The following is a 26,239-nucleotide window of genomic DNA, read 5'->3' as shown; positions in this document are numbered from 1 at the left end:
GGGTTTTTAATCACTTCCAATATAACTTTTCTTTTTTCTTCTTCTTTTTTTAAGAAAAGGGAAATGCCGAATATTGAATGTGGGATACTCTGTATGCAGACAAAAGAATTCCTCTGGATGGATATAGTGGCCAGATTTTGCTGACCACAGTCCTGTTTAACACCCAGCAAGAATGTTATTACATCTGTAACCTGGTTAATGAAATCTTAGCCTATGCCTTGAACTGAGTGATCAATTAAATGTGCATACATTTGCATCCAAATGAGGCAATCCAATTCTTCTCAGGAAAAGGCATCCTGCTGTATTTTGCCCGTGGATCTCAAATTATTCATGAGTCTCTGGCACCAGATCTCGCCTTGAAAGAGGCATTCCTTCCAGGGTACGAGGCTGGAAGGAATGTGGCTCTTCCAATAGCTCCTTTGCCAAGTGCCCCAGGTCTGCGTACCTATCATGTTAAAAAAGATGCGTGTGTATGTATGTACACTTCATTATTTCAAGTGGCAAAGTGCTGTCTCTGCTTTCAACCCTGTGCTTGTAGGTTTTTTAGGCCCTCTCTTGCAGTATATATTGGCATGGCTCAGCTGAAGATGGGGTGCTGTAACTCAGACTACAGGATCTTCAATGTGTAAAAGAGAATATTTGTAGCTCAAGGTTGAACGGTGAGGCCCTTGGTGGTCTCTGAGCTTGGTTGCTTGTTTTCTTGCAAGTAGCACTTAGACTTATATACCACTTTACAGTGCTTTACAGCCCTCTCTAAGCGGTTTACAGTCAGCCTCTTGCTCCCAACAATTTGGCTCCTCAGATGTTGCATGACCTAACCTAGGTAATAACACTAGCACTGAATGATGTTACCTGGTTTGGGTAGAAGAAAACAACCAAGCTCAGAGAGCACCAAGGACTTCACACCTCCTCCTCCTCCTCTCCATCTTCCTCCTCCTCCCTCTCCTCCTCATCTTTTCCTCCTCTTCTCAAATTCCACTCTCTTCTAGCACTGATGATGTTACCTGGTTTGGGTAGAAGAAAACAACCAAGCTCGGAGAGCACCAAGTCCTACTCCTCCTCCAACCAACTTTCTGGCATTGTACATGCCTTGGGCTTGGAAGAGTAGATGGTGTGGGCGGGTGACCTGAGAACTGTCTTGCACTTCAAGAAGGAGGTTCCACTTTCCAAACCCAAGACGTTTCAGTTCTAGGAAGCAATTCTACAGTTATGAGGAAACTGGCTCAAAGTCTTCAACAAAGGCCTCATTAGTCTCAGTCTGTTTCCAGCAGAAAACCCTCCATCTAAAGGGTGGGCCCCTAAATCTTCCTCACTTGGTTATTCCTAGGTACTTTCCTGCTCCACCCACAGGTTTACAAACAAAGAAACTTCAGTAATATGCAACCACCAAGGATCTAAGCCAGTGTTTCTCAAACTTGGACGCTTGAAGATGGGTGGACTTCTTTTTTTTTAATTTTTTTAATTTAATTTTTTTAAAAAAAATTTAAATTTGTCTTGTATATTGTTTTATTATGGCTGTTCACCACCCTGAGTCCTTCAGGAGAAGGGCGGTATAAAAATATAATAAAATCAAAATCAAAATAAAAAATCTTCAACTCCTAGAATTCCCCAGCCAGCACAGCTGGGAGTTGAAGTCCACCCATCTTCAAGCGGCCAAAGTTGAGAAACACTGATCTAAGAAGTGGCCTTCAGTCAAGGACTTTGAAGATGTAGAAGGAAATCGATCCCAATTTTCCCAAGGAGAAGATCTCACTCCTTCTGATTCCTTCTCCATGTCTGAGATTAAAAGGAGGAGTAGAAAGAAAAGCAAACTGTTGTCTTTTTGAGTGATCACAAAGTCCCTCTGGTACATTGGGTAGCTTCAGGATTGACCTAGCAACCCTTTCTCCATCTTGGTCTACACCGTAAGGAGCACAGTGGGGGCTGGCACAGATAAAAGCCATGGTCCATCTCTACCAACTTCCTGTGTCTTGAGAGCATACGATCTGCTGCACCACAATTGGTTGGGACCACCATTCCCCATCTCTCTTGTTACTCCCTTGCCAGGGCTAATGACGGCCTCTTCTCTATGTGATTGTCACTATCAATTCAGAGAGATTTTTGACTGCCACCCATCAGCTCCATTGTTTTACATTTTAAGCAGATCCCACCTGTGCCCAGCAAATATCCACCGGAATTCTCCTTCACACGTAATCAATTCTGGCTCACAATAAGTGTCATTGCATAATGTAGAGACACACAAAACTATGAATTTATCTGCAGCGCCCCGAAAGGAACGCAACAAGCGAAGAATCCAATCTTTCCTTCCCAACAAAGGCCTTCTTGCCTTCCAAAATGCAAGAAATTCCCCATCTAAAATATCCGTCTGGCTGGCAGTTGGGCTGCGGCACCAACCGAGCTGCCTCGGTGTGCAAACGATGGTTGGACCTCTCTCTCAGCTGGAAGCACGGGGGGGGGGGGGGTTGGGGAGGCAGGGCAGAGATGGCACAGAATGGAGTCCAGATTTTTCCCTTCGCTCTCCAAAGCTGCGTTGATCCAAGAACTCCAGGGGGTCAACAGCGAGCAGCAAGACTTGCTGTCCAAAATCCACAGGCATGAGAATGGATGAAGCAGAAACCCAGGGCTGGGAGCTGGCTCCCCAAAGCAGCTGTGACTCTTGGCCAGGATTGGGGTGAAGCGTAGCAGGTGGCAGATGGCTTTGGCCACTGGAGAAGGTTGGGGAAGGAAGCACTGAGAGGAACTGGGTCTCTCTAGAAAAGGAGGTCTGGGGTCTATGAAGCCCCCGACCCCACCCCATCCAGGATGGAAGGTCTGCCAGCAGGAGGACCAGATCGGCAGGGGGACTTGGGGAGGGGGAGACTATACAGGTCCGTGTGGGGAGCAGCCACCCAAAGTGAGAAGTTGGCTGAGGTTCTTCTCTGGAATTGCAAGGGAGGGGGGGGGAATCAGTTTTCAGCAACGAAAAACCAGATGGATGCAATTGCAACCAGCTTGCTTGCAAATTAGGGGAAGCTGCAGGGACAGAGCACCCCTCGCATGTTCAGCGGTGTTCCTTCCACATTCACGTGTTCCGCGTGTCCCTGGACATAAGACATGATAGAAAAGGTAGCAAGGTGCAGGGAGGACCTGGAGAGCAAACAAAAGGGTTTCATTTTGAGCCTTTTGGTCCTTCCAGGTAGACAAGGCTGAGAAATGGATCCATGGGGGGTTTCACGAAGGTTCTTTATGTTGTAGGGGAATAATGATATGGAAAGCCTATCCAGAGCTTCTCTCTGATGGCTGTAACGCTAGAAAAACTAAGGGCAGGTTCAGGATTATTTGGAGTTTCCATCTCACAATTTCCCTTTTCTCTGGATTTTTCCTCCCTTAATGTTCCATTGGCTTCTTCTCCCACATCAACCTTCCTTAATCAGCATGCAATTTCAGAAGGACAACTAAAATCCCCTCCCACAGATTAGGTGCAATGAAGCCAAACATAACCTCCCCCGACTCCGAAAAAACAAGATCGGCGAGCCAAAGTTTGCTACCTACAGGATATGAAACTAGATTGTGGGTTGAATTTGCCAGCAGCCAGCAAACACAAACACGTACAAAAGATCTGGGCTTCTCACCGAGTGCAATTTGGAGCCCACCTTTTCTGTCACCAGGGCAACCGAGCTCGCTTCTTGACAGACAGGCAGACAGGCAGACAGACAGGTGGTCTTGGCCCTATGTGCGGCAGCAAGCAAGATGGGAACTGCCTGGCATCTGTGCCTGTTGGAAAGAGGACGGCTGGCTGGGCAGTTGGACATCCAACAGATTTATTCTTGTAGGTGAACATGGCAGGTCATTCAGGCAAGAGATGACGGCAGAAGGGACAGGGCCACGGGGTGCCAAACAAGGTCTCTAGGCAAGACGTCACCGTTTGTGCTTATTTTGTGCCACCAGAAAAGTAAAAAAATCTACTGCCAACTTCTCTCCTGTGAGTGTAAGAGAGGAGGGGAGATTAAAAAGGCAAGGATGCCATCGCAACAGAATGGGAGAATTCACCGTCGGACACTTCAACAAATACAAAAGTTTAATTAATTTCGACGGAACCGTGGCCAATAATATTAAAATAAAGAAAGTCAATCCAGAAATACAAGAGTTACAACAACTTCGACGAAAACGTGGTCACCGAGAATAAAAGTAATTGAATGAAATGATGAACGCAGCGTTGAATTGTCCCACGGTCGTGATGAGTTGGTCGTGGCGAGCTGGCCACAGTGAGTTGTCCTAGACCACACTGCAAGGCAGAAATCCCAAAGGGGAGTGATAGAGACACAAAGGAACCCATCAAAACATTTGAGAGGATGGCCATCAATGCAGGTTTTGTGCAAGTCATCAATTTTAACCACACGTTGCAGAGAAAAAAGGAAACTTCCATATCACAGGCAAATGGGCAGGGTAGACACCACCCAAAGTGAAACGGGATTTAATGGGATGGTTTTCCCCGAAAATAAAATACCCTAGAAATTTCAGGAGCTGATCATTCGCCCATAAGGACTTCTTGATCTTTTGTGCAGCTGCTATTCACAGGAAACACAGCAGAGACACTCTCTTAAAAAGTAGAACAAGCATTCATGGAAGTGTGGGAGCCCCCCACATGCCCCACAAATAGCTCAGCAATGCTGCCTGAAAAGGTTATGGGTTTGGGAGTTCCTTCAATTGCTCTAGCTGATTCTTGGCTACAGGCCACCAATGGTCCAATTGCCAGCATCTCAGATGCTTGAAATTTTGCCCTCTGGACTCAAAAGTTGAGGCAATGTTCATCATGCCAATTGACAATGTTGAGGTTGGCAAGAATGTTGAGGTTGGCCAGCAAAGCCAAACCCCAAAAGGATATTCTCTTGGTGCCTCTCCCCCAAAAATGGGTCACTAGCATTGAATGGGACTTTTGTTCTGTTTTGGCTCAGCTCTTGAGATGAAATGCAAGATGGACTGGTGAGAGAACATACAGGAACACCACTCAAGGATCCTACTTTTCTTGGAACCAGTTGTGATATTAAACATGCAGGGACAGGTAATCTCATTGCTGCTCAGATGTTCTTCTCCTTCCCAGTGGCCAAGTGTCCACCAACTTTATAGAAGCAACCTTGAGTTTTGAGAGACTTCTGAGGATTGACATTCTAAGAGTGTCCCTTAAACACCTGGACCCTTAAATCCAAGCAGTGCAAACATCGGCTCTTCCTTCTTCTCCCTGACCTCACACCCAAGCAAAGAGTTAACGAGATTAATTACATTCGGCTAGCGATCCCTTGTATTGGTGCCAAAAAAATAACCCCCTATATCACGTGAGCATCATTTCCTCTCGTTCGCCTACAGTAATCCTCAGCCTTTAAAGCAAATTATTAAAATTCACTTATATTTAATCTGCCTTCTGGAATTTAATTGAATTTTTATGCTCGGCAAATGTCACTATTTGCGCTGGCTCCAAACTGCTAAATGACAAACTAGCCAACGGATCACACCAGAAGGCCTGAAGAAGTGAGGAGGATCAGCACTACAATGGAGGTGAGTTGAGGTGAGGAGGAGGAGGAGGAGGAGGAGGAAGAGGAAGAAGAAGAAGAAGAAGAAGAAGAAGAAGAAGAAGAAGAAGAAGAAGAAGAAGAAGAAGAAGAAGAAGAAGAAGAAGAATTTAGAACATTACATTAATTTATTTGATTTTTTATGAGTTTTAGTTTTTTAAATGTGGTTTTTTATATTCTGTAAGGCACCTTGAGTCGCCATGAGCGAATAGGCAGCAATATAAATCTAATAAACAAACAACAAAAACCAAAAAGAAGAAGAAGAAGAAGAAGAAGAAGAGGAAGAGGAAGAGGAAGGGGAAGGGGAAGGGGAAGGGGAAGGAGAAGGAGAAGGAGGAGAAGGAGAAGGAGAAGGAGAAGGAGAAGGAGAAGGAGAAGGAGAAGAAGAAGAAGAAAAACAACAACAACAACAACAACAACAACAACAGCAACGGGGTCCTTGGTGCTCTCTGATCTTGATAGTATTGTTGCAGATGTTTCATGACCCAACTAGGGAACATCATCAATGCTGATAATGTTACCTAGTTTGGGTCATGAAAGATCTGCAAGAAACAACCAAGCTCAGAGAGCACCAATGACCCCTCGCCTAGATCAGTGTTTCTCAACCCTGGCAACTCAACCTCAGTTTGAGAAGGTTGAGACACTCTGACCTAGAGCACGTTGAGAGATCTGCCACAAATCACTGAGGCTGGATTTGTGCAAGACACTAAGTGAAAGCCAGACCTGTGCAAGAGACTAAAAGAAAGCCAAACAAGTCACCTGATTGATTCCCTTGCCTTCTTGCAAATGTGTGGGATTCTTTCATCATCATCAGATAGCTCCCTTAATGGAAGCCATTAGCTGAGACCTCAGAGGACCAAGGGAGCAGGAGAAGGGAAGCCAACAAACAGACTTTCCCAAGCTGACAATCTCCAGATTTGTTGATGGAACCTCCATGCAAATGTTGCAGACAAACATCACACACACACACACATACCCCGCAACGTAGACACAACTGGAATGACTATTGCAAGACATCCCTGAGGCACACCTGAGAACTTTGGAGACATCAGTCAGAAACGCTTATGGGACATGTTATGGGGTGGAGCCTCACCCTCCCCAGATATTGAAGGGCTGAGAGGCTGTATTACCTTTTCTCAAGTTCTTAATGAAGACACTCAACCAAGAGCTCATGAAGGTCCCTCCATAAAGCTCACTACAGCCCTTCTTCCACTTTCTCATCTTCAGAAACCACATGGATGATGGTAGAAACCAAAAAAGCTTCTGGGTTTGGGATCCAACTTAAAAAAGAAAATATTTCAGGCTTTTCTTGAGGAGCCGCTTGCAAATCCCCCTAACTGACCCATCAATCTGATTTGGTATTAGAATAGGAGAAATCAGGATCCAGGCCAATATGTTAAATCCCCCATTGGCCTTGCTTTTTTTTTTTTTTTAAATAAATGAAAACCTAAAGAGCTTTGGTTGCAGTCAAGCTGGGAAGTAGCGTGATCCTGGAAATCAGGAAAAGGTTTAATTCTTTCCCTTGGGTGACAAATGTGCTAGAAAGCATGGAGCACAATAGAAACATGGACCCCCCAAAAAATGGCAATATTAGACTTACCCCAAAAAATGATTTTTCACTTCCCTTCCTTGAAATGTACTAATCATGCCTAACAAAGGCATAATGGTGGCTTAATACCCAATCCAGCTTCCTAAATAATCTTATTTAAATCAGGATGCATGCATTTGGCTTCTATACATATACATCAGAGTGTTGTTCGTTGTTAATAAATTTTGGCCAAGCCAAGATACCCCACAGTTTAATGAAGAGACATCCACTGAGATGTAAGGATGCCAATTCCATGCCAGGATATGGCACTCAAGGGCACTCAATCATGGCCGACGCAACTGCCTGCACCGTTTCAAGAGGAGCGCTCCATTTAGCCCAGGGTTGTGTCTTCATTTGGGGTGAGAAAAAATGGGGAGACAGTCAAGGGGGGGGGCATTTGAAAGGTGTGAATCTTCTTTGACTTGCCCTTTAGCTGAACTCTGGCAAAACGCAGCCAAGGTCCCGTGGGGATGAGGGTGGGGGTGGGGGTACCACGCCAAGTGCCACCCCCAGCTCACAGGTCTTCTGCGAGAGGCCCTCTCATAGACTGGTCTCCTCCAGCTTCCTACTGGCTGACTCACTTGTTAGCTTTTAGCCATCAGAAGCTCAGGAAATGCAACCTACGGGTGTAAGAGATAAAAGAACTGGGCGCTCACACACACACACACACACACACACACACACACACACACACACCTCCTTCCTGAGCCAGACTGTGAAGAGAGCTTCTATTAGTCATAACCAGCCCTTGCTAGACCACAGCAGCTGCAGGCCTTCAAGTCAGATCTCCCAGCGCTGCAAAGGACCGATGCTCTCAGGATCCCTAAGGAGCCATCGCGCAACACTTCTTCAGATTACCCAGCGCAAAACTATTGTTTTCCTTAAAGAGGAGAGGGAGGAGGGGGATGAAAGGAGAAGGGGGAGAGGGAAAGGGAGAGGGAAGAAGAGGAGAAGGAAAGGAGGGGAAAGAGAAAAGTAAGATAGAAGAGAAAGGGAAAGGAAAGAAGAGAAGAAGAGAAGAGAGGAGGGAAGGGAAAGGGGAAGAGGGAGAGGGAGGAGGAGAAGGAAAGGAGGGGAAAGGCGGGGAAAGAACAAGAGGAGGAGAGGAGAGGGCACTGGTAGAGGAGAGGAGAGGAGAGAAGGGGGAAGGGTTAGGGTTAAGGGTTAGGGAGAGGAAGAAACGAAGGAAGGGGAGCGGAGGGGAGAGGGAGAGGGGTGGAGGGAGAATCAATCCTTCCTCCACTCTCTTTCCAAGACTACATCCCACAGTTGGATTTCTGACAAGTTGGTTATCCAATCTCTTCTTAAAAACTTCCAGTGTTGGAGAATTCATGACTTCTGGAGGCAAGTTGTTCCACTGATGAATTGTTCTATAAAGGATGTTCTATACAGCACACAAGCTCCTTTCTCTCCCCCCCCCTTAAACCCACAGACAACGCAGATGGGAGGCAGCCGCCAGGACCCCCTCCCCCTCCCTGGCTGGCGCTGCTCAAAAGAGTCCCTCGGCCTTCTCCGCCATTGAGCTGAGAAGAAACCCCAACGGGGAGACAGGAACAGGTGCCTCCCAGCCTCGGCTCCTTCCTGCCCTCCACTCCTGGGATTATCATAAATTAAGGCGTAATTATTCGGCAGACATTTACAACCTGAAGATTCCAAAGGCAATAAGCCACACTTCACAATGGGAGACAAGCGTGTGCAGCTACCCGGGGCCGTCGTGGCCAACGTTTCGTGCAACAGGGTGGCAAACCTGCCCCTCCTCTGCCAGTTCTAATTTGGCTTTCTGAAACAAGGCCTCTGCTTTTCCCTTTGGCTGGTGGCCCTGAAGAGACTTGGAAACTGCCGTCACATCTTGATAGATCTCCGAGGAGCCTTCCTCACTCATGTTTATGGAACTTCTCAATCATTCAGGTCACGGTTGCCCCAAAGGCGTCCTTCAAAACGCAACTGGGTCTCCTAGGTTTGTTTGAAAACGTTTCACTTCTCATCTGAGAAGCTCCTTCAGAACAGAAGTACTTCAGAAATCCAGAACTGGGACGAGAAGCAAAAACCCAGAAGGTCCAGGTGAAAAGTACCTTTGGGACTTCCTCCCACAGGCACGCTTTGGTGAAAGCTGGCCAAGGAGAAGATGCACTTCAGCCTTGTTTGGAACTGACCTATGTCCCCAGAGACCACACAGTCACGTTGCTCTCCAAGTAGGTGGCCGAGGAAGCCAACTGTTTCCAAGGAGATGCCCTCCAGATGAGCTGGACCTCTGGCCTCCAGAAAGCAACTCTCAACAAAAGCCAGTCTCTGTTGAAGGTCAAAGGGTCAATGCTTAAAGGGTTGAAGGTCAAAGGTTTATCTTCAACAAGATAAAACCAGTGAGTATGTTGTAGACAGAAGCTTTGGACACAACTACTGCATTATACGGACAGGCTTCCGTGCAGCCAATTGATTATATCAAGGTTTGTTAAGTAAGCCGGGGTTGGCATTTAATGACTTCCTGTTGCTTGGAGTCACTCCATTCCAAATACTGTATCTCCGAGCAAAAAACCCCCTCCGAGAATCAGAATCATCAACACATTCTCTTCTAATGCTCTCCTGAAGAGACCAATCTTCAAGATCCTTTGAAAGGCCAACAAGGAGGACACCACACTCTTCGACAGAAAAAGGGGCCGTCACCAAGGAAGCTTAACCAGATCTATGCAGTTGGCATTGCCTCCATGGTAGACCATTGACAAATCTACGAGCCCAGACGTTTGCTTGGTCTGCTAAAAACATCTGGCTCCTTTTTCCAACTTTCATTTCTCCATAGCGGGCAAGCAAATCAGTGGCCCATTGATGGTATGGTCCCTCAATGGGCCACTGATTTGCTTGTCCAGTGGAGAAAGGCACCCAAAACCATCTTCCAGAAAACATGCCTCAACCAGCTTTATCTCAAGCCTACATGGGCTTCCCACTCTTCTCATCAACGTCAAATGGGCACATATATAATAATTATAATATAATATATATGTGACACGAAAGGGAAAACGGTCTTTAGAAGGACCACGGTTTGAAACTGCCTACTTTCTAATGTATATCTCTTGGAATTTTAAGTATTTTAATATTTTCCCCTTGTCTTTGATGGAAGATGACAACACTGGCAACTTGCCACATTGCTGTTATATATACCACAGCAACAACGACAGCACCAAAAAATAAATCTAAGAATTACATACTGGAAGAAATGCATCAGCACAACTTGTTTGAAGCCCAATTTCAATATAATCATCACCCTTCGCTTCTCCAACCAGCCCAGGGCTAAAAGATTAAATGTTCTCATTTTAGAGACGAGGAATTGCAAGTCCTGGTAACACCTGGGAAGCCAAGCAACATATCCAGGCCTGGAGCAGATGGTGAAGCCCTATCGACCACATCAAAGGACCATTTCAGATGCTGACGATAAATCACGCAGGCTGACCAAGGGCTGTCCAATATTCAGGCAGGCCCAAAGCCCTCCTGACCATTGAGAAGGTTTTCAACCTGTATCAAAATCAGTCTGATTCCCTAAGCCAATATGTTGATTTATGCAATTACCTATTCCACGGGTAAATGAGTAGAATCCTTGGAATGGAAAACTCTATGTAAATTATACATGGGCAGTTTCCCAAAGTAAGCAACAACACCAACAATGCGGTCATAGTGATGGTTGAATCCAGTGGTGACATCCAAATGTTTTTACTACCGGTTCTGTGGCCGTGGCTTGGTGGTCGTGGCATGGGAAAGATACTGCAAAAACCCCATTCCCTCCCCACTCCTGGGAGAAGGATATTGCAAAATCCCCATTCCCTCCCCACTCCTGGAGGAAGGATATTACAAAATCCCCATTCCCTCCCCACTCCTGGAGGAAGGATATTGCAAAATCCCCATTCCCACCCCACTCCTGGAGAAAGGATATTGCAAAATCCCCATTCCCTCCCCACTCCTGGAGGAAGGATATTGCAAAATCCCCATTACCACCCCACTCTTGGAGGAAGGATATTACAAAATCCCCATTCCCACCCCACTCCTGGGGGAAGGATATTGCAAAATCCCCATTCCCACCCCACTGTGGGGCCAGCCAGAGGTGGTATTTGCCGGTTCTCCAAACTACTCAAAATTTCCACTACCGGTTCTCCAGAACCTGTCAGAACCTGCTGGATTTCACCCCTGGTTGGATCCAGGAAACCTTCTGATGTTCCTTCTTACAAACCAAGGCCTCCCTGGATCAATGAGACACGTATTTGTCTTAACCATGGACCATTGACCTAGGAGTCCACCTGACATTCCTGTCTCCATCCAGCTGCTGGTTAACACCACTAAGCTGACCAGCACTGGACAGAAAGTATTTGGTCCTGAGATGCTCTGGGTAGTTCATCCAGGCTATTGGATGAAATTGGATGAGAAGCTTATTTACGCCCACATACCCAATCTGGGTGGTGAAATCCAGGCCTTTGTGTACACTGAGACCTTATGCGCCCAAGACAAATTCCTTGTGTGTCCAATCACACTTGGCCAATAAAGAATTCTATTCTATTCTGAGTAGCTATTCTAGGGCACGTCCCATTTTCTAAGTGTCGAATAAACATTACACATACACACATACCAGCCTAACTGTCTGCCTGGGTCAACTGGCTGTTGCCTACTGATGAAAATAGGCTGCGATGGTCATAAAAGCCGGTCAGTCACATGACCAAGCCGATGTTACAACCAAGCAGGGGGTTGGACTAGAAGACCTCTGAGGTCCCTCTCGACACTGCTATTCTATTATTCCCAGGAGGAAAAAAAGGGGGGAGCAGTGCGCTGCCACCCTGGAGGAGCAGCGCGGAAGCCTAGCTTCCTCTCCAGGCAAAGGAGCCGATGACCCAGTGGAAACCTTCGTGTCTCTCTCTTCTTTGAGTCGCTAAAGGAACAGGTCTCCGAACAATCAGCTCCGAGGTGGCTGGAGGCCTCTTTTTATATTTCCTCTTCAAGCGAGACAGACACGTTCTGCTCAAAGGCTTTCATCTCTTCACGCCGCCTGCATGTTAGCAGCTCAGCTGTGCCGACTTTTTTTTTTTGTGCTGAATGCGTGTGCGTATGTGTGTGTGTGTGTCGCAGGGGGGAGAGGACGGGGAGGAGGAGAAGAGACTGGCTCCTTGCTTCTTGCCAATAGGATCTGATTGACTGGCTTTTAATCTTAGGACTTTATCTTCCCCCCCACCCCCCTGCCAAGTTACAGTGAAGTGGTTTCTTAGAAGCAAGGAAGCAGTCTTGGAGCTGTGGGTGACTGGGGTGTGGGTGGGGGGGTTTGTGGGGATTGTGCCTGTAGCCCCAGGGCATTGTGCAACCGAAGGCTTCTTCCAGAGGCAGCTGTGGGTGTGCAAAACATTTCAGATTGGGGTAAGAGGTAGAAGGAGAGGGACTAGCCCACAAACATGTGGCCACCTGCTTCTCTGCAGAAAAACCACCACGCCTCCAGGAAATCCACCATGAGAGCTTTAGTGTGGCTGTTTGCTCCTTTTGGCAACTGGCATGCAGAGGCGTGCCACCTCTGAACGCACAGGGTCTAGCATGGCAGGAGTGGGGCTAGGTGTCGGGGTACGGAGAAAGCTAGGAAGGGATTTTAGGCAAATAGCTCCAAGGTGCCCTAAACACTTGACGGTGAGTCAGGCTACCTTGGAAAATACTGGTCTGTGTTTCTCTGGTTTCACCCTCTATGTAAAGGAAACTTGGCTCTCAGGCCCAGATGTCCTCTGTGCCATGTGCTCCCCAAATGTGCTGCACAGATGTGGCACAATGTGCCACTGAGATGCAAGCACAGCCCATCAACCCAGAGGGTGTCATTCCCAAGCCAGATGTGGATGTCAAACACCTGGGCAACACCAAACCATCTAAAATGGCTCGTGGAGCAAGGCCACCCAGGGCTTCTCATGTGAGTGCAGCCCATCGTTACCAGATGTAACAGTAACAGAGTTGGAAGGGACCTTCGAGGTCATCTAGTCCAACCCCCTGCTCACGCAGGAGACCTGTACTAGGGATTTGAACTGCCGAACTGCCGATCTTTCTGATCGACAAGCTCAGCATCTTAGCCACTGAGCCACCTAGTCACCTTTTAAGCTGTTGTTTTAAAAGAAGAAGGCCAGGCACCAGAGGTGGGTTTCAGCAGGTTCGAACCAGTTCTGGAGAACCGGTAGCGGAAATTTTGAGTAGTTCGGAGAACCGGTAGTAAAAATTCTGACTGGCCCCGCCCCCATCTATTCTCTGCCTCCCAAGTCCCAGCTGATCGGGAGGAAATGGAGATTTTGCAGTAACCTCCCCCTGGATTGGGGTGGGAATGGAGATTTTACAGCATCCTTCCCCTGACCCGCCCAACAAGCCACACCCAGCAAGCCACACCCACAGAACCAGTAGTAAATTTTTTTGAAACCCACCACTGCCAGGCACCCATAACAAACCAGGGCGTGGGTACCAACAGAAGAGAATATTTGCAGCTCAGGGTGGAATTGTGGGGTCCTTGGTGCCTTCTGAGCTGGGTTCTTCTAAGGTCCTCCTTAGTCGTCCTGGAACCAAGCTCAGAGAGGACCAAGGACCCCAGACGAATGTGGGCCCACTGTCAGCTTTGGAAGCCATATTAGCACCGGAAGCTTCCACGCTGCCACCTTCTTCTGTGTGGGTAAGACCCACAGCCTTAGCAGCTTCAGAGATCAATGTCGTCCCACCTGTTGCTGCATCCCTGAACTCAAATCCATCCTTGAACTTTTTGCACAAGCACCCTCCTCCTCCTCCTCCTTCTAATCACTGATCTCCCCCCTTCCATCCTCCCCAGGGCGACCCATCACTCGCTAAGAGGATGCTCAGAGGCAGAATTGGGCAACGCTCTAGCAGCTGCCAGGTGCAAAGCTAGTAATTGATGCCTCAAATAACAAAAAGGTGGGGAGGAAACGCATGGAATTCCTGCAGACTAAAACAAACTCAACCATTAAAAAAAGAGAGAGAAATGAACTTCTCTCTCTCTCTCTCTCTCTCTCTCTCTCTCTCTCTCTCCCCCTCCCTCCTCCCTCTCTCTGCAATTAAGCAGTTTTCTGCTGTATGCTGATAATCACCTAATTATACTATTAATGGCAGTTCAACCTGCTCTGAAATAAAAGGACATTCTTCCAGAACAAGACGCCAGCTGTTTGTTACAGATGTCAAACAACTTTAAAGGATTATTATTATTAAAAGGAAAAGAACGGCGGGCGGGAGGGAAGGAGGGAGCCAGGAAAGTCACATTTTGAACCCTCAGCTGTGCCTCCTCTGGGCTCGGCTAAGTTGCCGAAGTCTCCTTGATGTCTGTGTGCCGCAGGGCGAGGAGGAGAAGGGTAGGGGGACAAAGTCTCCTGAAAGCCAGGAATGGGGGGAAAAAAACAACAACCCATGGCCCTTTTCCTCCAGGTTTTGAAAAGGAGAGAGGGGAAGAAGGAGGAGAAGGAGAAGGAGAAGGAGAAGGAGAAGGAGAAGGAGAAGGAGAAGGAGAAGGAGAAGAAGAAGAAGAAGAAGAAGAAGAAGAAGAAGAAGAAGAAGAAGAAGAAGAAGAAGAAGAAGAAGAAGAAGAAGAAGAAGAAGAAGAAGAATAATGTTGGCTGCGCCTTTCATTTCTTTCCAATTAAATAATTCATTAAAGGAAGGGGAATGTTGATCCAGCAAAAGAGCAGGCTTGGCAACTCGGGCGCCACGCCCCGGCTGAGCAGAAATTGTAAAATTTGTTGTCATCTCCAGCCGCAGCCAAAATTAGTGCGCCTGGAGCTATTTGTGGTGGGCCTTTGGTAACTCTCCTGGGCTTCGAGTCTGCACACAGATGTTCCAGTCGTGCTCCAGGGTCAAGGACCTTGTTGAACGACACCATGGACCTCTCTGGCCTTTGAGGGAAGAGCGCCTTGCTTCTTCGCTCACGCAGGGGAGCCCGCGAGATGATCTCCCCTCTTGGAGAAGCTGTGACTGGGGTTTATTTGGAGTGCCCCGAAGTAGTAAGTGCAAAGGGGAAGGGTATCGGAGAAAGCCAGGGTCTGTTTTTCCGGCTTCCTGCACACACACAAAAAAGGAGCTTCGGCTACGTTCACCCTACAACTCTGGGTTTCAAATAATACAACACAGTTCTGTCTCTTCTCATCCCTGGTGGCCTTCTGTCACTCTGAAGAATCAGAGGTGTTTGCCTCCTCTGGCTCTTGGAATGACACACTTCTCTTCTCTGTCGCTTGTGTGTCTGCGCACACCCACAGCTGCCTTGTGAGTTAGTCTAAAGCAATGTTTCTCAATCTTGGTAGCTTGAAGATGGGTGGACTTCAACTCCCAGAATCCCCCAGCCAGCAGCGCTGGCTGGGGGATTCTGGGAGTTGAAGTCCACCCATCTTCAAGCTTCCAAAGTTGAGAAGAGCGAGCAGTTTCTAAGGTCATCTCTCCTACTTTTAATGAATCAGAGTAGAGCTGGAAGGGACCTTGGAGGTCTTCTAGTCCAACCCCCTGCTTAGGCAGGAAACCCTATACCGTTTCAGATGAATGGCTGTCCAATCTCTTCTTAAAAACCTCCAGGGATGGAGCACCCAGATCTTCTGAAGGCAAACTTTTCTGTCTGCGATTAATCATCTCTGTTTACGATATTTGCTCGCCTACTAGTCCCGATATAGATACCCCTTGACTTACAACTGTTCAGTGACCATTTCCAATGGCACTGAAAAAAGTAACATGAGCATTTTTCACACTTATGACCGTTGTAGCATCCCCATGGGGTCGCATGATCAAAATTCAGAAGGCTTGGCAACGGATTCGTATTTATGACGGTTGGGGTCACGAGATCCCCCTTTTGAGAACTTCTGACACCCCCCCAAAAAAACCAATGAGGAAGCCAGTTTTAGAAGCACTGATTAGGGCTAGCACTGATGTCATTAACTAATTTGGGTAATGAAACATCCTCAAGAAAACAATCATGCTCAGAGGACACCATGTCAACCTCAAAGCTTCCGGCCTAATATGGCTTCAATACAAATATTATTAGTAGCACTGATCTATTATTTGTAATAATGCAGATGTAGGAGATGACCAAGTGGAGCCCGAGGGAGGGGTCAAGCACATCATCAGTCTTAAATCCTTTCGCACCCACAAGAGATCACAATCCATCCCACCTTGAATTCCATTGACACTTATCTACCGTCAATTTGCGTTGACTGTTAGTAGTTCAGATTCTTGTAGAGAACTTAAGCTTGCAATAAACCTCTATATCCATTTTAAACTGCCTGGACTTCCTGATTTTCCTGCGCTTGACAAAAAAAAAAAGGCTCCAGGATCTGACCTGGGCCACCAGCTTTGGCAGAACAAGTGAGACCCCCTCCTTGTCTCTTGACCCCTTCCAACTGCCCTCAGAAGCCAGACGGTGTTTCCCTTCCTATTTGTCAAATGTGAGGCGAGTCTCCCCAATTTCTATCCTGTCTGGGGGGACACAAAGGGAAACACACTCCCTCGCCAGGATTGTTAATATGCGGTACAACAATGGCGCCTGCTGCCCTATTTCCCAGCAGATGTATTCCCTTGCAATTGTACACCTCATTTGTATTGCTCCACGTTTATTCCTTTTGCTTTTATCCAGCTTGCTTGAGGGAAGTTCAACTTTTAGTCCTTTTAATCAAAACTTGCCAGCCTTAAAGGAGGGAGGACCGCCAGCGTTGGGGCAGGAATCTAAATTAACCTTCCTCCTTTTACTTCAACCTATCCTTCTCTGATCTGGAAGGCTGAGCGTTTTTCATATAGGTATCAAGCTTCGTTGTTATATTCTGGACACATTATGCAAAGAACCCCCTTCCCCTGATGAGCCCATCATGCTGAGACAGGTGGAAGGGAAAGAGAAGACGGCAATCAGCAGCGAGATAGATGGATTTGATATAATGATGATGGAAGACCGCTGGAAGACCTGAAGGACAAAGTTGGGGACAGATCCTCCTGCAGAAGGTTCATCTTTGTGGTCGCTAAGAGTCGACACTGACTTGATGGCATATAATCGCCCAGTCCATCAATGCAAAGACTCAGCTCTCTTGATATGTCCATGATGGAGGAGGAGGAGAAACCAGCAGCAAGACAGATGACCTTGACAGAGTAGCATTATTGAAGACCTGAAGGGCCAAGCTGGGGACAGATCCTGTATAAGGACTACCCATGTGGCTGCCAAGTGACTTTATGTGTCAAGTCACCCTTGACTTTTAACCACCTCATAGAAATATATTGATCCACCAAGTAACCAAGCTGCCCGTGGAGCTCACAATTGCTCTGCCAAGTAGAGGTTGGCCATGGCTTTTTTAGATGTCCATGTAAAACCTGGGAAGGCACCACCTTCGGCTTCCCCCGAATCTCCTGGCAAAAGTCGGGTTTTCCATAGCGTTAAAAACCTACTGCCCATTCTACACCTGATGAGGGATGCTGGGAAATGAAGCCCTGACCCATCTAGGAGGGAAGATGGCAGAACTGCTTTGAGATGCAGAAGGCCTGGACGATGGCAGATGCCCAAGAAGCCTATGGAGACTGGCATGCCTTCTTCTTCTGCAAAGGCGTGCCAAGAAAGGCTCTGTACCCTTTGCAAGGCTATTGATTTGATTCCTTCTGCCTGATTGCCAGCAGGTCACAGCCATCCTTCTGTCCCCTTCCAGCTCCAGAGGAATGGGAGGGGGGAGGGAGAGGGAGAGAATAAGAGAGAGAATAAGAGAGAGAGAGAGAAGAGAGAGAGAGAAGAGAGAGACTGACTTCCCTATCCATCCATCTGCCTCTTGTGGTAATTAGTCCACTGCCTTTTCCCTTCCCTTCCCCTCTCCTTTCCCATCTTCCTTTTATGTTTTTCCCTTTTCTTCCTCTCCCCCCTCCTCTTGTCAAATTATCACAGGGGAAGAAAAGGGGGGAGAGAGAGAGAGAGAGAGAGAGACCCTCAAAAGTGGTTGACACCGTTGCCATGCCAACGGAATTTAGGACCTGCCGGGAAGGAAAAGATGCCTGTTCAGTGTGGGGTTAATATGGAGCTAATCCTGAGTGAACTGAAGTGGGAGATACAGAACACCTGCAAAAACAAACAAGCCAGCAAACAAATAAATAGAGAGGGTGGGGAGCTAAATGGGGGCAAAGGAAGGCGAAGGGATGAGGGGGTCCTCCTTGAAGGGAGTCCTGGAAACTACCTGCATTTCTGGAAAGACCAATGGCCCTGGCAAGGGAGGTGGGCCACAGAGATGCCTTCACCTGATCCACCAGCTTCTATTTCCCAGAAAACACATTGGGTGGGTCCTTCCTGGCAGAATCAGGAGATCATCTCTGATTTTGTGATCTTGTAGACCCTTCCAGAATCCTCTCCGGGTCTTAGAAGGTTGGGTCAGGCTGTTCAGATGGAATTCATGAGCCGAGCCAAGTCACCACAACGAGTAGACCTCTGGACTCAGAAGAAGAAGCCATCTTGAACTTAGGACCTCCTCTCTGTGGCAACAGGGCAGGGGGCCACCTCTGCCCTGCAGCCTTGGTTGCAGAGGTGGTTGAGTGTGTGCCACACACGTGTTACGCCCCCACTTATCGCTCACGCTTGCTTGAGCAGAGAAAGAAGCCCCATTTTTACTTTCTACCCAACCTCACCGTCTTCTGCAGCGGGAGGGGTTACAGGAGAGAAGGAGAAGAGAGGTGACCACAGTGGACAGTTCAAAGGTCGTGGCCTAGACAAGATCACAGGCTGGCGACCCAGCCTGACCCGGAGCAAATCCAGAGGGCCAGAAACGCCGGCTTTGCTGCCAAATCGAATGATCATCGCTCTCCAGCTTGCTGGCAACCTTCTATTCTTCCTCCAGAGAGAAAACCTGCACAAGCCGTGCCTTTGATCTCCCCAGATAAAGGATTTCCTCCCCCCTCGTCCTCTTTCTCCACCTTCCCCAGCTCTCGCTCAAGCCTTTAAAACAAATTTGGGTCTCTTTGAAAGCAGCCCCAGTCAGCTTGCTGATGGCGTTCTTAATGTCCGCTTCCTCACCCCTCTTGCGCGGAATAGAATCTGATTGCAATTTCCTTTTATTAATGACTGGCTGCGTTGAATGACCTGGAGTGGTTGGGAAGGTAATTTGAGAACAGCCTCCCCAGCGCTGGAGAAACGGTTTGGGGGCTGCCCACCGCTCAAGAGATGCATTTCCTTGTCACTTTTCTCCTCCTGCGAAGGGGGGAATTGGCTACGAGAAAAGAAACAGGCAGGAGGGGGAAGGGAAGGAGAGAGACGCAAGGGCTTTGGTGAAATCTTTGATCTGACTAAGGGCACAGTTAAAGGAGAAATCTCGCCTCTCATTTCCTACTACCCTCCCTACTGTCAAAAGCCCCCAAATCCCATAATGCAGAGAGAGGCGTCGACTTCTAACGTGTCCCCTCCCAACCAATCCAGCTGGAAAACAAGGCAGTGTCATTAAAGGACCGTGAAACAGGTTGATGGTGGAGGGTTAACCTAGTTTGAAGCAAGGTTCTACTTGCTAGAGCGCTTGACTTCAGAATGATCAGTTATTTTCCAGAAAAAATATTATCAGATATGGGGTGAGGTGGGCCACGACAGATTGTACATGAAGACAGCAGTGTGTGAGAGGAGAGCATGGGAAAGGAACACAACACTCAATGTATCTTCTCACTTCAACAAGGTCCTTTAGATATGGTTTCAAAGAAAGGTGGGATAAAACCATAGTGATAATTGATTCAAGGAGAGATTGATTTTTTCCAAGAATTATACGAAGAAAACACAACAGCTAGTCCTGACAAGAACATCCATTGAGCCAACTCTGGTCTTGAGGCTTCAGTCAAATCTTGAGTTGCCAAGTCTGAGGACCGAAGATCTCCCCATATATGAGAATGACAACCACCTAAACCTTCTCGGTTTTCCAATGACAGAATAACCATCACCAAATAGTTTATTTTCAGTCTTTCTTCTTTTTTTTTTTTAGCTGTTGGCAACACACCTCCCTGGTGGCTCATAACCAAAACCAAAATGTCAGGAGGTTCGGCTTTAAGGAAAGGTCTTAAGGGCAAACCAGAGAGGCAAACAGGTCAAGGAAGAGGGACACGGTGGGGGCTTCCCTTGCCTGTGAATTGAGTTCTAATTACAGGAACACCAGGAGGTATCCCAATCTGGATATCCTCCAGATGCGAGGACTTCCACTCTTGGGGTGCTCAGCAGTAGACTGATTGAAAAAGATCCAAACATCTGTAAAGAGTTCAGCTTGTGGGAGAAGACCTGGCCAAGCCAGCCTACTCCAAGGAAATATGGCCCTCAGGATCTCAGGCGATGAAAGATCTCTCCAAGTCCTACAACCTAAATTTCTGTTAAGAGGTTCTCTGTTGCTGTCCTGCTGCCTACAGTGGGAGGAATCCATCCGTGATCAAGTAGGGCTTTTTAATTTGGATGGTGGGCTTGGAATCCTCCGGATGAACTCCATTTCTCTGTCCTGTCCATGCCAGCCATGACCCACCAGAGTCTTCCTTCAGCCCAGGTAGTAAGAACAAGGAGCTCCAGCTAGGTATTTCCAGTGTCAGCTCTGCCTTTTAGGTTCAGAAACTGCCCAGAAGGCAAAATGTAAAGAGCTGCCCTGACTGGTCTCACCACCCATTTGTAGTGTGATCAGGAGTCCTCACCCCCTTGACCTGCGGGGATAATTAAGGGAAGGGAGGAGGCCGTGTGAGACGCGCCTGGCGTTGCTAGCAAAACCTTTGAAAAGGTGGAGAAAATTACAATGCCCGTTGGAACTTTCTGCAGAGGGAGGCATCTCTCACTGCCCTCCCTCTGCTCTAGCCAACCTGGTGAAGGTTGAAATTTCTATTTGTGATGACCCTCCTCGTGTGATTAGTGTTTTTCACATCTTCTGATCGCCTGGAAAGGTGCATAATTTTCTTTAATTGCTTTGGATCTCACTGCCTGACACTTTTCCTTCTGCTTCCACCCGCCTCCCCTCTGGTACTCCGCAGAAGAGACTACCTGATGGATGCCAGGAGGAGGAGGGAAGGGAGAGATAGAAAAAAAAAAGAGGAAGAGAAAAAGAAAGAGGTGGCGGAAGGAGGAGGAAAAAAGAAAGGAGGAGAGGAGAAGGAGGAGGAGAGGAGGAGGAGGAGAAGGAGGAGGAGGAGGAAAAGAGAAGGAGAAAGAGGAGAAGAAGGAGGAGGAGGAAAGGAGAAGGAGAAGGAGAGGAGGAAGAGGAGGAAAAAGGAGAGGAAGAGGAAGGAGGAGGGGGAGGGGTGGAAAAAGAAGAGGAGGAGGAGGGAGGAGGAGGAGGAGGAGAAGGAGGAGGAGAAGGAGAAGAAGAAGAAGAAGAAGAAGAAGAAGAAGAAGAAGAAGAAGAAGAAGAAGAAGAAGAAGAAGAAGAAGAAGAAGAAGAAGAAGAAGAAGAAGAAGAGCAACAACAACATCTGAATTGGGAGGAGTAGTTCGACTACTTTAGAGCAGCCTCTGAGAAATTTATTGCCAGAGTGCCCTTCCTCTGTCCCCACTCATGGCTTGACCTCTGTCCAGCTCAAAGGCAGGCTGGTTCGAACAGGAAAGCCGAAGTCAACGTTCAACCATTACAGAAGGACAGACAAGTTGCACAGAACAAATCCTGTTGGACTGGAGCCTGTCAGTAAAAAAAAAAAAACCACGGTGGGGTGGGGGTGGGAGCAACTGGGAGAGCAGCCAAAAAGGGGAAGGGGGGGAGCCAATTCTCTTCACATCTGCCCAGAAGGCTCTCCGGGGCCTGCACCACCTGGTTTCTACAGGACAAAACCAGGGACAGCTTTCCTGATTTCTGCTTCAGGTGCCGAGAGGACCCAAAGATGCAAATCGGGCTCTGTCATCTTCAAAGAGAAGAAAGGGTTTGTCAAGACAAGAGAGAGAAGCAAACGAGCGCTATGTATAACAAACACCCGGGTTGGGTTTTTTTCCCCCCTTACAACACAAAAACTTGTAAGGGGGACAGAATATATTAGCATCAGATTTCCTCCGCAGCCCGCTTCAAAATAATTCTCTAATCGCTGACATAATATCTCCTCCACCGAAGTGACCAAGGTGTCTCCATCCTCGCTTCCAAACCTGGCACACCCATTTTGGGGGAGAGAAACAAAAACAAAACCCGAGCGCACTCAAAACCCCACAGAAAACAAACCCCACTTGCTTGTTTCCTATCACTTCAAACACGGGGAGGATTCGGATATTGTCACGAGACCAGAGAGGACAGCAGCATCAATCAAGCACAGGACGGATCCCAAGGGGCCCAGACGGGCTAAAATTTGGGGCCTGTCACTTGATAGAAGTTGGGGTTATCCATCAAAAGCAGAACCACGGGATGTCTAGATTTTTTAAAAACGGTTATGGGAGGGACGTGCTGTAAATTAGTTACACAGCCACCATCAAGGTGCTGATTTTCAAGAAGAATCAGGTGGGGCTTTGCCCCCACTACAAATAGGTCAGGAGCAGAAGACCCAAGGGAGGGGTCCTTTCAGGGGCTTGAAAGAGAACGGGCAACTTCTGACAGGCCAGGGTTTGCAGGACATTTTAAGGAAGAGACTGGAAAGCCATTTGTCTGAAATGGTATAGGGTTTTCTGCTTGGGTAAGCGGGGTTAGACTGGAGGACCTCCGGGGTCCCTTCCAACTCTCTTATTCTGTTCTATTATTGTTCTTGTTATCATTGATTGATTGATTGATTGATTGGTTTGATTTATATGCCGCCCTTCTCCGGAGACTCAGGGCGGCTTACAATGCGTTAAGCAATAGCCTTCATACTTTTGTATATACCTGCTTAGTAGGGCTTTTTGGCCCCCCACAAGCGGTGTTCTTTTTTTATATATACAAAGTCAGCTTATTGCCCCCACAATCCGGCTCCTCATTTTACCTACCTCGGAAGGATGGAAGGCTGAGTCAACCTTGACCCTGGTGAGATTTGAACTTGCAGTAATTGCAGGCAGCTGGTGTTACTTAACAGTGCTTTAGTCTGCTGCACCACCAAGGCTCATCACATGTTATCCATCTTATCAAGCCCAAAGAAAGCCTGGAATGGGATAGGATCTCCCTGCCATGGGGAGAGGGTTGGACTAGAAGACCTCCAAGGTCTCTTCTGTGTTTTATCCTCTATGTTCTAAGTGGCATCCCACTTACAAGGGACACAGAGGGTGTTTTAAGGGTCTTTGTGCCGTGACACATCGTAGGACCCTCGTTTTTTTTCTCAACCCCCCAAACAGAATTTTATCCCCACCGAAGGCATGGGGGGAACGGACGCTAAAGTCCAGTCTCATGGGCCCTCTTTAATGCCGTCCAGTTTTAAGCATCTTCAGAGATAATAAGCGTAATACTATTTTCAGCATCATAGCCCAATAAACATCAGGAACAGGAGGCCTTTAATCTAATCCCGCCAAGAGCCTCCAATGTCCTTCAAACTGCGGCACGTACAGCCAGATTACATCTTGACTGTTGGTTCCAGGACCAGTTTTGCACATGGAAAAATCTCCCTTTTGCTTCCCATCAGTCCCTTGAAATTATTTAAGTATCCTTTGAAAAAGAAAAAGGAAAACGACGAGAGAGAGAAAGAAAAATACATTGCAATTGCAAAACAGAGCTATTTGCATATACATATACTTCACCAAGTTATATAAGGCAAAATTAAAAGAAGGTATAAAGTATTCCACTGGAAAAAATCAAATCCCCAATTTTATAGTGACTCGCAACTGTTTGTTCGGAGACCATTCAGAGTCACCATGGGGCTGACGAAAAGTTGCTTATGACTTGTCCTCACACTTATGACCGCCACAGCATCCCCATGGTCACATGATCGGAATTTGAGCCCTTGGAAACCACCAGGTAGTGATGACGGTCGCAGTGCCCTGAAATCATTCGATATGCTATTTGCAACCTTCCCAGCTGGGTCCCGACAAGCGAAGCCAATGGGGGAAGCCAGATTCGCTTAATGACCGCATGATTCATTCAACAACTGCAATGATTTGCTTAACAATCGTGGGAAAAAAGTTGTAAAATTAGGTGCAATTCACTTAACCGCCCCTTTCCATAGCAATGGAAATTCTGCTCCCAATTACGGCCGTAAGTCAGGGAATATCGTTTTAAATCGTTTTTTAATTGGGTTACTGATTTTAATTTGGTATTGTATTGTGATTTGTATTGAAGTTGTCATTTTGTAAGCCGCCTTGAGTCCCTAGGGAGAAAGGCGGCATATAAATCGCAATAAATAAATAAATAAATAAATAAATAAATAAATAAATAAATAAATAAATAAATAAATAAATAAATAAATATCTGTATATCCATCTGAACTGAAGTGTGCAAAAATAGTTTCATGACAGTTTAATACAGTGTTTCTCAACCTTGGAAGCTTGAAGATGGGTGGACTTCAACTCCCAGAATCCCCTCTTCAAGCTACCAAGATTGAGAAACACTGGTTTAATACTTCGAAGACCACTGCATTTATGTTTACCTGTTACTAAAGTCAAAATTTACATTGGCCAAGAAATCCATGTTGTAAACATAAAGTATCATAAAATATACTGCCCTTTATTTAGTGTGTCTCCAAGGGGAACAACAACCTGTTATTGTGATACCACTGTAATGCAATTCAACAATGCCTTCCACGCACACACCTCTAGCCGAGTCTTTCTCAACCTTGGCAACTTTTAAGACCTGTGGACTTCAACTCCCCAGAATTCCCCAGGAATACATTAACACCAGGGGCAATACCAGGGGCAACAACCAAGCCGTAAGCAATGCCCAAATTGAGGAACTACCAACTCAGACAATCTATCGAACAGGAAACAGCAACCTAATCACAAGGAACCACCGAGAAAATACCACTCCCACCACAATTGACAGGGCCATCCACTTGTACATAAACAGATAGTAAAGGAAGCCCACTCCCTTCTAGCACTGATGACGGATGTCTTAATTGGGTAATGAAACGTCTGCAAAAATCCCCAACCAAGTTCAGAGAATAGCAAGGACCCCGCAGTCCTCCTCCTCTTCCCCCCTTCTCCTCCTCCTCCATTCCACCAACCCCTCTCCCTTCCAGCACTGATGTTGTTACCTAGGTGGGTAATAAAATGTCTGCCAGAAAACCACCAAGCTCAGAGAGCACCAAGGACCCACAGCTCAACCCCGAGCTACAAATATTCTTTTCTATTGATACCATCCATTGAAAGGTGGCACACCACACGTCATTCCCTAGACTGCAAATCCCTTAAAGTTGATTTCCTACCACAGGTTTCATCATTCACCGAGGTTGCAGGACAAACAAAGGCCGCGATATCCATCAAGTACATCGGTGGGTGGAAAGAGTTACGGCCTACTCCATCAAAGCCACTGATAGCTTATCAGCTTGCAGGGAAGTGAGGTCAATGTAGAAACTGACCTAGATTTGTTCACCTCCAAACTCTGTGGCATGATTCCTTTTGCTAAACAGCTTAGCTTACAAGACTTTAGTCCAGGAGTCGGCAACTATGGCCCTTTTACGACGTGGGGGCTTCAACTCCCAGAATTCCTGAGCCAAGGTTGGCACAGTGACAGGAGTTCTGGGAGTTGAAGTGCACAGGTCGTAAAGGGGCATAATTGCTCACCCCTGCTTTACTCGGAAGTACGACGGAAGTGAAGAAGCCAAAACAGGCACACGAAAACAGGGATCACATGGTAAACTGGAGAACCCCACAAACCCTTCACACATTTCCAATCTCTTGTGGCTACTCTGCACATTTGTCATGACCTCTTCCCCAGGCACACAATGTGCTTCATCGGAGGAGAGAGAGAGAGAGAGAGAGAGAAGAAAAAGTTAAATTCTTGGAACCAACTGCCACACAGAGAAGACGCTTCCTGATAGCAAGCCTGCACAATCGGTGGTGGGGCTGAGAAAACCACAGCTGGTGTGAGATGATAGGGGGTGGCCGAGGAAAGGGAGGGGAGGGCTCCTTCGCTTCCCCCTGCAAAGCCATGGGAAGAGTCAGTTGGCAGACAGTCTCCAAGGAGGCTGCTTTAGGCGCTTCTGCTACACCCGAGTGGAGTCAATCCACGGTGTAGCCAACTCAAGCAAGGAGAGGTCAGAACATTCTCCACTTTCCTCAAGCCACTCTTTTGCCCCCACCCCCAAA

The 26,239-nt window shown here is 47.2% G+C and overlaps 1 protein-coding gene across 7 annotated transcripts in view; it reads right to left on the bottom strand.

Moving 5' to 3' along the window:
• The window catches only part of GSE1 (Gse1 coiled-coil protein), a 243,324-nt gene that overhangs the window by 70,019 nt on the left and 147,066 nt on the right, over positions 1 to 26,239 (bottom strand). The window lies entirely within an intron of this gene.

This window comes from Pantherophis guttatus, chromosome 11 (genome assembly GCF_059756535.1).
Source record: "Pantherophis guttatus breed Tessera chromosome 11, ASM5975653v1, whole genome shotgun sequence".
Lineage (NCBI taxonomy): Eukaryota > Metazoa > Chordata > Lepidosauria > Squamata > Colubridae > Pantherophis > Pantherophis guttatus.
Note: the sequence above shows the minus strand (reverse complement) of the source record. Positions and strands in the feature narration are given on the sequence as shown.